The sequence below is a fragment of the Peromyscus maniculatus genome, chromosome 7 (assembly GCF_049852395.1).
Source record: "Peromyscus maniculatus bairdii isolate BWxNUB_F1_BW_parent chromosome 7, HU_Pman_BW_mat_3.1, whole genome shotgun sequence".
Lineage (NCBI taxonomy): Eukaryota > Metazoa > Chordata > Mammalia > Rodentia > Cricetidae > Peromyscus > Peromyscus maniculatus.
This window is the reverse complement of record NC_134858.1, coordinates 13,516,607-13,527,302: the sequence shown is the minus strand read 5'-3', so window position 1 is coordinate 13,527,302 and position 10,696 is coordinate 13,516,607. Positions and strand designations below refer to the sequence as shown.

General features: G+C 38.7%; 1 non-coding gene across 1 annotated transcript; it reads left to right on the top strand.

Moving 5' to 3' along the window:
* The first annotated feature begins 10,301 nt into the window (after nt 1-10,301).
* LOC121831254 (U1 spliceosomal RNA) lies at nt 10,302-10,465 on the top strand. Its single transcript, XR_006074628.1, has one exon. It is a non-coding gene; the product is annotated as a U1 spliceosomal RNA (small nuclear RNA).
* Nucleotides 10,466-10,696: the final 231 nt, after the last annotated feature.

Below are 10,696 nucleotides of genomic sequence, written 5' to 3'. Positions count from 1 at the left end.
AGTGTGGCACATCAGGATCTCGAATCTTCAGGATCCTCTCTTGGCCCCACCTTGTAGGCGTGATAGTTACCAAAGCCTCAATGGGGGTTGGAACTTCCAGACCAAAGCTGGAATGGCTACCCACTACATCAGTAGCTCAGCTGGACCACAGTCAATACAACTAGGTTCCCCAGCCATTTCTGGGTATCTCTGAGCAACTCACTCTCAAGCATGACTAGGAGGTCTCCTCACCTTCTGAGGGGCTCCCGCCTCTGCTCTGCACCAGCTAACCTTAGCACCTCCACCTGAACCTCTCAAGCCACTAGGCTGCTTTGTAACTGCCCTGCAGCCTCACGCAAGACTTGGGCCAAATTAAAATAAAAACAACAAAGAAAATTTCAAAGAATAAAAAAGTTAAAACACCTTTAAAATTAGACATTTCAAATTTCCTTATCTTCAAATCTATGAAAACTCCGAAAAGAAATTATGGTTTCTATGACTTGTAAGAATCTCTGGGGTCTGAAGAGACTCTGAGATGCAATGAATACATGCAATCTGTGGTCAGATCAATGTGTAATTATGCTTTGGTATAAAATTCTCCTGGGGAAATCAGCACTGAAAACCTCCTAAGAGACTAAGAGCAAACACATGGGAGATTGTTAATCAGTCACAGCAGTGAGAAGAAGGAACAGTGACAAGACAGAGAGCCCCACAGAATACATTTTCAGCCACTGGAGAAGGAAGCCACAGGTCAAAAGGAAAATAGACCATTGCTGGTGACTGGACAAGCTCAGCAGAAGATGGAGAGTCAACCTCTTAGAAGAACATTTATCTATTTATTCATACACACACACATGCATACACACAGATATGGACATGCATATACACATACACACACCAAAAATGTTAGTATTTAAATTGTTATATAATGGTTCAAATAGAGAGATTAAATCATTGCTTGTTCATGGACAAACGTTCCATTGCTAGTTTTTCTTTGGAGAAAAAGATAGAATTATTTTCCTCCAGATTCAACAGAGATATGCAACAAATCATTGTTGCTACCTTCCTATTATCCAGTCTCAAAAATGGTTACATCTACAACCCATGATAGAGTGAGTACAAAAGGCAGTATCATTTCTATTCCACAGAGAATCTAACAGTTTTTATTTTTACACTGAAAATGGGGAACACTCACTATAAAACATACAAAAAGAAAACATTAAGGAAAGTCTTGAGAACCACCATTTAGAAATTTAACCTGAAATACCTAAGAAGATTGACTGAAATTAAAGTGACATGGTAATTTAAGCTAATCACTCAGGAATGCTGCATTAGAAACCCACCATGTTGAACTGCCATGTGGCATGTGAATTAACAGAGGGCATAATTGGCAAGAAGCATTTTATCATACCAGAGGACTACTACAAGCTCTTTCTTTGTGTTTTTACTGGATTAGACTTCTGTGTTCCTACAGTATCTATACCTGTTTCTATGTCCCAGTAAAATGACTGCCCAGAGACCAAATGGTCATGAACTCTAAAATATTTTCCTTCTAGTCCTTAAAGAAAACACTTCTGACTCCAATAAAGAAAAGATCCCAGGTCCTAGAATATTTTGGAAGTAGATAAGAAAGTCCTCAATGAAAATTGTATGAAGAGGATGAAGAAAAAAGAAAAACAAACATTCTCCCAGTCAGTAATGGTTTTGACCTGAGCAATTGAGTAGTCAGCACTACTTAGTGAGGCAAGCAAAATATGGCAGAGAATTAGAGGCTTTGTGGGAGGGAAAGATGCTAGAAGTCAATGAATCAATTTTGAAATAATGTCTCTTCTTCACAAAGTCCAATTTCCAAAGTCAGTCTGCTTGTTTACCTGTAATATTTCTGTAATCCACATAGGGGTTCATGCTTTGCCAACATGTGTTGTAAGACCTAAGAATTTCCCTGTATGTATCACCAACCTTTTGTAGCACAAGCACTGTGATCCAGGCAATCAATATCTTTGTCTTCTCTTTGCCTGTTTCCTCATCCATAAAAATTCAAATAATAACAAATCAGACACAGTTTATCTCAATAAATCTAGATAAATGCTAGCATATTTTATCTGAGCCATAAAACAATATGGGAACTATATCCTTTATGTGTTAAATAGAGAAGTAAAATTGAAGCAATGATTAGGCTTGGCTTCAATGGCAAAGAAATATTCTCCTGAATAAAAATAAAACTTACTCTGCATCAAGGAACCTTAAGACAAAACACTGCCTATTTAAGATGTCTTGGCTGAGCTCAGACACACAATCAGCCAATGTCCCTCTTATGCTAGGGTTTGAGTAGGAGGCATTAGGCTCAGGTATTGACAAAGCCTGATTTTCAGATATTCTGGGGCTTATAGAAAGTGAGTAGGCCATGGGAGATTGATTCATTGACAGTTTCAAAATTGAATGGACTATGGAGATAAGGAGAAAACTATGTAAGACAGGGTTATTAAGGAAATAGAATGCTTTTTTTTATTGAAAAGAGATTTTTTCTTATACAATATTACCCAACCATAGTTTCCCCTTATTCTGCTCCTCCTAGTTCACCCTCATCTCTCCCCTCTCGCAAAGATAACTTTTTACTTTCAAAAAAAGAAGAAGAAGAAGGAGAAGAAGAAGAAGAAGAAGAAGAAGAAGAAGAAGAAGAAGAAGAAGAAGAAGAAGAAGAAGAAGAAGAAGAAGAAGAAGAAGATCTCCAAGAGAGGACAGCCAGACAGGATAAAACAAGATACAATAAAATAAGCCCATAATCCTCACATTAAGTCTGGACAAAACAACCCAATGGGAGAAAAAGAGTCTCAAGAGCAGGCAAGAGTCAGAGATACACCTGCTCCCACTGTTAGGAGTCTCACAAGAACACCAAGCTAACAGCCATACCATATGCAGAGGATGTGGGACAGACCCTAGGTCTCTAGGACATCCAGTCTCTGGTTCCTGGCCATGCAGGTAGTGTAGGGCATGGGCTCCTTCTCATGGGGTGGGGCTCAAGTTAAACCAAACATAGTTGGCCATTCTCACAAAGTTCTGTGCTCTGTTTTCCCAGCATATCTTGTAGACAGGAAAGACTATAAGTGGAGAGTTTTGTGGCTGGTTTGGTGTCCAGGTATCTCTTTCCATAGCCTTCAGAGTACCTTCTCATGCCAAAGAGACTAGAATGTAGGGCTAAAGGAGAATATTGAAGGGAATGCTTTAAAGGAATATCCTGTTCCCTGTCTCTCTTAATGCTTCCTGGCTTCCAGGAGGTGAGAAACTTTCTCCTACAGCGCACTTCTGCCACCATGGAGTTCTACCTCATCACAGGCTGACAACAGTGAAATATGCTAATCACTGAAACTCTGAAGCTGTTAATCAGAATAAATTCCTTCCCTTTCCATTTTTTTCAGACATTGTGTCATAGTAGCAGGGAGCTAGTACATCTCAGAAGATTTATAGGCTCTACCTAAAAGGGAGGCTACTGGTGATATTCCACTGAGAGTTGGATGAATTTGTGTTTATGTAGAAATTTTTAGTATCAAACTTGAAACTAAGTTTATAGCTGCTAATTTCTTTCTAATACTGATCCTTTTGTCTTAACTTTGTTGACAATAACCCCTTATTTCTTGTCATAGTTTCAAGGTCAAGCCATGTAATCCTAAAAAGAATCACTCGGTTCAGCCCCCTGGTTTATTCTTTTAAATCTTGCTGGTCTGCTTTTAGGATTCTCCAATACCATAAATGTGATTATGTTCACTTATTTCTACTATAGTATGACAGTCAATCATAGAGCAGGTCACAATTACCTTCTCTAACAACTACTCTGTCTTTTTCCTTATTTTGTGGTTGTTGTAAACATCATCTCCATTCATTATTACCCATGTCTCTCTGAACATGCTTATGCATTTATTTGTGGACAGTATTTCTGAGAAATAGTATTACATTGTGAGAGAGTATGCTCCTCTCTTGAACATATTATGTAAAACTGAATTATTTTTCTAAGGTGAATGTAGCCGAAACATTTCCTGAGACTTACTTTTCCCATACAATAATCAACAATTGATATCCTGTCCATGAGTAACTTGCAACCATTTTTTGATACTTAGAAAGTCTATTTAACTGTTGTATCAGCTGGATTTTGTCATTCTTTCTAAATGCACTTGGTGCAAAGGCACCAAGTTACAGAGTTGTGCATTGGAAATGACCACATGACACAAAGTCTACAGTAGAAATGGAAATCAGGAGCATGACACTAGGAGATGATGGGAGATACTTGGAACATAATGTATTGAGGCTATACACAAAGTTAAATTGGATTAAATAGCTTTGTGTGGAACAAGGACACACTGTGGGCTGTAATGGGTCTGTAAAGATACGCTTGTGTATTTCCCAGGAAAGGCATGGAATTTTAACCAAGACAACAGGGTACATATGTCCTCTAGAGAAAATCAGTTATTTCTTGAGATAAACATGTTTGGCTAATTCTTATTTCCAAGAACATTCAGCTCGCATTGTAGGCAGTTCTTTAAAAACACAATGCACATGGGGTAGGATGGGTGCTGGGGAGAAGGCTTATTCAATAAAATACTCACTGTACAAGCATGGAAATGTGAGTTCAATTGCCAGCACCTCTGTAAAAGAAGCCAGATGTGATATGATAGCACACAGTTGCAAACTCAGCACTGGAAAGACAGGTAGAGCCCTCTGGCTTACTAGCCAGCTAGCCTAGCTCAAACGGTGAGCACCAGGTTCAAATGATAGGCTCTGTCTCAAAAGTCACGGTGGACAATACTAAGGTTGTTCTCTGACTTTACTCAAAAGTACACACATATGTACAGGTACACACACCCTTCATGGGGATATTTTAATTATTTTCTACTACTCCATCTAGTTTCTGTTCCAATTCCATTGTTCAAAAAGTGTTTGCTAAAATACTAAAATGTAAGTACACGTCTGTTGCATATATGCCCCAACAGCTGTTGAATCAGCTACACGAGAACTCAGCTGAGGGTTACAAATGAACACTGAAAATGGTGACGATGGTAGGATCTATGTCATGCACATTTCACCATCTTCAAAAACAACTCACATGTGTTGATGGAGCAATCACCCTCTACTGGGGAGGGGAGCTGAAGAAGTGGTTTCCCTGGGCTAGTAACACCTCTCCAACTCTCCCTCCCTTGTTGTTTATCATCGACATTCCAGAATAATCTCTCTCGTGATTGACACAGCCTCCTTTAGATATGTTAATACAAACACACTGAAGCTGCCCTTGATGTCACTCCTCCTGTCAGAGATGCTGAAGAGACATCCCTGCTGTCTTTCAGAGGTCTCTGAGGGATATTTCATCATTATCTCAGTGGATCATCTTCATGTAAGTTGACATCTTCTCTCTTATTTCACTTCATAGTTTTTAATCTTTGTTACTTATCTACTAAAACAATGCATTTTCACTCAGATTTCCTAGAGCTATATGCCAGTGTATTTGCATATTAGCTATACAACCTTGAAAAAGTCATTTGATATTTGTCTATCTCAAGGTTTTTTAGTTTGACTATAGGGAAAAAATTCATAAAATGGGGTTGATTTAAGGGTTAAAGTCAATGCTCACAAAAGACTTGCAGCAGTTCTTGGCCCATTGAATATTACTTACTGAGTTTGGTATGGGCTGGGCTCTGGGAGAATAATGGTAAGAAATACAGATCCAATTCTGCTCTCATTAGAATGGCAAGAGCTTATTTAAAGTGATATGCTGGGACTGGAGAAGTAGCTACATCAGTAAAGTGCTCATTTCCCAGAGCATATCTTAAGAAACAACAACAAAAACAACAAACAAAAAACAAGGACAGTGCTATGTGCCTGTAACCCCAGAGTTTGCACAGTAAAGACAAGTGAATCCCCAACATTCACTGGCCAGCCAGCCTACCTTAGTCAGCAAATTACACCCAGTGAGAAATCTTGTGATAAAAGCAAACACACACACACACACACACACACACACACACACACACACACACACACACCACTGCCGGGGGAGACTTGCTTCAATAACAAGCAAGTAAAATAGATGAATGTTAAAATACAGATTATGAAAGAAAGAAAGAATATACCTATAAAAGAAAGAGTACTGAGAGAAAACATGTTGAGATAGTCAGGGAAATGACTTTGAATTTCAAATGTTCTTGAATCATCTCTGATGTGAGAATGTTTCAGAAAGTAAGCCATTATCCTTTGGCAAGTTAGAACATTCCTGAAGGCAGTGTAGCAACACATACAAAAGACAGAAGCAGTAGCCTATGAGGCGCTGAAAGATGCCAAGGTGTTTGGAAAGGTGACTTTATGTGGTGCTGTTTCATAACACCAATCATCTGAAAATATGAAGGTAAAACTTACTTCTGTGATATATCCAACCAACCACTGATCATCTCCCTTTTCTCCTGCTGTCTTTCACTTCCAAGGCAGAACGTACCAAATTCTTTTGAGCATGGTGGGATCTGCCTTAACATCACCAGTCAGGAGGTCAAAGCAGGGGAGTCAAAGTTCATCTTGTATTACATGCAAAAAAACTGATTTGGTCAGTTGTATGTTTTGTAGAATGGCTCAAGTGTCTATAAATTCCACAATTTGGGCTCCAACCCTATATTTATGTTTATAAAAAGATATAAATTTGGATGATAGTGTCAAGAACACCCATGTGACACAAGTGGGATCATAAAGTCAGATTTCAGGGAACCTGTGTGAGAAGTAGGAGAGAGATAGTCTCAGAATGAGCCTGAGAAAGATAAAAAAAGAGAAATAAAACCTCAAAGTAACAGGACTCATGGGCTGTCAAAGCCAGACAGGTGCAGAGACCTAATTACTTGAGAAAGTGGTGAACCTCTCTCAAATACCCATAGGAGGTTTTGAGTCCTAGATGTCTGTCACAGACAGTGCACAGTATGACATCATATTATTACTTAATATTGAATTGTACCTTTGCAATTCCAATATTTATCCCTGTAAATAATGTGAAGTAATGATTCTCCAAGAAAAGATTTTGGCAGATAAAGCCAAGTTCCGTGAACATGCAATCACAAAAGCACCATCTGGCTGAGCTCTAGGAATCCATTGAGCCTAGGGAGGTTCCTGAGAGGTGGGATACTCCCTTAATGAGGTCATAATGACAAAACAAACCAGCTAAGGAAAAAGAGGAGAAGAGGCATGGGTGCACAGTGGCAGTGACTATGCTGCGGGAGGAAGTGGCTAAGGGGTTCAACTGAAGGTTCTTCTTTCTGTGGGTCCTCTTCCACTTGGGCCATCACAGGCAGCCTTTGGAGCATCACAGGCAGAAGTATCACACATTTCCTAGAGAAGAGCCATTTATCACAAAATGGGGGTACTTGGCTGTGATCCCAGCAGTCAAGAGGCTGAGAATGGGAACAGTCATGAGTTCTGGGCTGGACAGTGGAATATTGTTTCAAAAAACTGAAAGAAAGTAAAGAAAGGAAGAGGAGAAGGAGGGAAACAAGAAGGAGGAGGAAGAGAAGGGAAGAATCTAGTAAGTAAGTCATAATCTTGCAGAGAATGCTGAAGCAGCTGCAGAAAGAGAAACTGGGGACCTGAACAGCCAGAAATGTTTATCAGCAGGCAGATGAAGGGTGCATTTGTCAAGTTTCAGACGACTGTCTTTTGAAAAAGAAAATTTACTGAAGAAAGAAACCCAATGCAATGTGGACCTGAGAGAGCTCCTCTTTATCCGAATAACTCAAGAGGAAATGGATCATATTATGATACAGTCTGGAAATTTGAAACAGTCACCTAAATTTAGCATTGGAAACAATGAACAAAATAACTTTGATAGCAGAAAAAAAAGAAAACAAGAGTTTCTTACTTTAGTATTTGCTTTCAAAGGTTTCTAGACATCAAGAGAGAGGTGAGGTAGGTAAAGGGCAAATTTTAAGTGGAAGAGGGTCCTTAGCCCAGCAGTGATGTCATGACAAGAAAAGGTAGCAAGAACAATGCCTTCCTTTGAGCTATGAATAGAAAACACAGCACACACCATGAAGAAAGACTCCAGTCATAAAAATCTCTGATAGAAAATCACCATCCGCTAAGGGTGCTGCACCATTGAAACTGACAGTGCAAACTATAATTATCAGTCCTCATGCACCTACAGTATTTAAACTTACTGGAGATCAGTGTTTAACAAAGTACACCCCACAGACCCCAGCCACAGGATAATGATGTATACTCACTGATAGAGGCATGTTCTGTTTATCTGGGGAACACTGGATTAGACAATGACAAACGCATTCTCATCATGAAGCTTCTTGTAAACTTTATGAGACAATGTGAAGCTTCCACATAATCTCCAACTCACCCTTGGCCTTGGCCATGGAATCTGTTCCTCTTGCAGCACAAGTTACAGTAGCTGGCCCCACTTCAGCCAGTTCTGAAACACCAGGGTCTCAGGGTAGCCCCTGCCATAGGAGTGAGTTTAAAAAGATGAGTTTTAAAAGCCTAGAATTCTTATTTAAAAAGATATTGGGAGGTGGGGAGGGCAAAAAGATGGCTCAGCAGTTATGAGCATCTGCTGTTCTTGCAGAGAACTAGAGTTTGGTTCTCAGGACCAATGTGTAGCTCACAACCATCAGTAGATCTAGTTCTAGGAGATCTGCTGCCCATCTCAGGGCTCAACAGGTTCAAGGCACTCACATTGTACACAGACATATATGCAGTCAAAACATTCATACACATAAAATAAAAAATAATGACACTGAATCATTATTTCATCAAACAATGAAGGATTCTGGGAGATGTTTTAAGATACTAGAAGAAATGAAGCTTTACTATGAAATTATAAAAATTAGTGGAAACAAAAATGACAATTTTGACGTTGTTTGTTACCTGCTGTGGTAATTAGAAATTCAAAGGTATTTGAATGCAGGTATAACAATAATAACCCACAAACCTACTGGCTCTGTGCCACTGTATTTTACTTAATCCTAGGTGCAAGATGAATCACAATTGTGTAGTTGAATTTTAGTCTATACATTTTGTTTTCCCAATGGAGCCATCATGCAGTTTACTCACTAGTATAGGAGACAGCACACATCTAGAAGGAGGTGAGTATTCAGCTCTAGGATCACTTGAGTGAAACACTCTCTCATGTTGATGTCTTGTTTTGTTTGCAAAGAGCTAGAACAAATATAGGAATTCTACATGCATCTATATCTTGCAAAGTCATCAAGCAGGGCCCTCCCACAGATTTACAGACTGTCTAGTGAAATGTTATGCTGTATGAGCAATTTGTCTCTGTCAAAGCCAGAGAAATTAATATTAGTGCCTCAGAGATAAAAGTTTTGTTCATTCCTGGCTACAAATGGCACTTCGGACAATGTTGGATGACATGACAGATGGACCCCTATTGCATTGGGTAGCAGTGTTTTCTCCTTTGGCTGTTCTGGACAGTAGCTTTAAATATCTTCACACTGACATCTAACTGTTCTTAGTCTCAGCTACTTAGATGTAACACAAGGACACTTTTGACCTTGAAACAACCCAGGATCACATCAAATGATAGAGTTATTTTATTATATAACAACCTTTTACAAAACTGACATTTATTATCAGAGACTATACCTAAGTTTTATTTAATCAAAGTACTAAATGTGAATTATTTCCATACTAGTATAGTCAAATGTTTTCATATGGAACTTGTTAAATGTATTACTCAAAGTCATAAACATAATAAGTGTAGAGCTGAATTCCCATTTCATGTTGTTCTGACTTTAAAGTTTATGATGCTTGGTAGTGAGCAGTCTTCAGAAGATCAGAATTCCGTGCCCTTTGCACTCCAAGCGAATTAGTTTGATGAATCAATACATGTGATGATAGCCAGGCTTGGCAGTGTGCAACTATAATCCCAGCTTTTTAAGAGATTGAGGTGGGAGGATCTAAGTTTCAGGCCAGCTTGGTATGTGGAGTGACTTTGAAAATAGCCTGGACAATTTAGAGAGTTGTTGCAAACGAGAATGAAGAAGGCTTAGAATACAGATCAGCGTACAGGTTTTTCTAGTGTGTGTGTGAGGCCCAGTGTGCGTGAGATTTCACTTTCATATATGTGGATATATAATCTCTACAACAATCAAACATAGATAGGAATAGAAGGAGAAGATTCTCAGCTCAAAGCCCAGAAAATATTTTTAACAAAATCATAGAAGAAAATTTTCTAAACCTAAAGAAGGACATGCCTATAAAGATACAAGAAACTTACATAACACTAAATAGATTGAACAGAAAAGAAAAATCCATCCCCAAATAATAATCAAAACCCTATACTTACTCAGCATGGGAGATACCATGATCATGAAGGTGGTTTTCCCAGGGCAAGGCTTATCCATTGCACTCCAGATGTGCTGACCCATGTGATTTACTCAAATGCAAGAAACTCAACTGAATAATTTGTGGTAATGGGGGTCTGAATTCACTCTGTCCCCTGAGAAAGAATTAAAAATTTTATAAAAAATTAAAAAAAAATCAAACTCTAAACATCCAGAAAAAGGAAAGAATATTAAAAACTGGAAAAAGGACAAGTAACATATAAAAATAGATGTATTAGAATTACATTGACTTCTCAACCGAGATTCTAAAAGCCAAAAGGACCTAGAAAGATGTCTTAAAAACTCTAAGTGACCACAGAAGCCACCCCAGACTACCATAATCTGTAAAA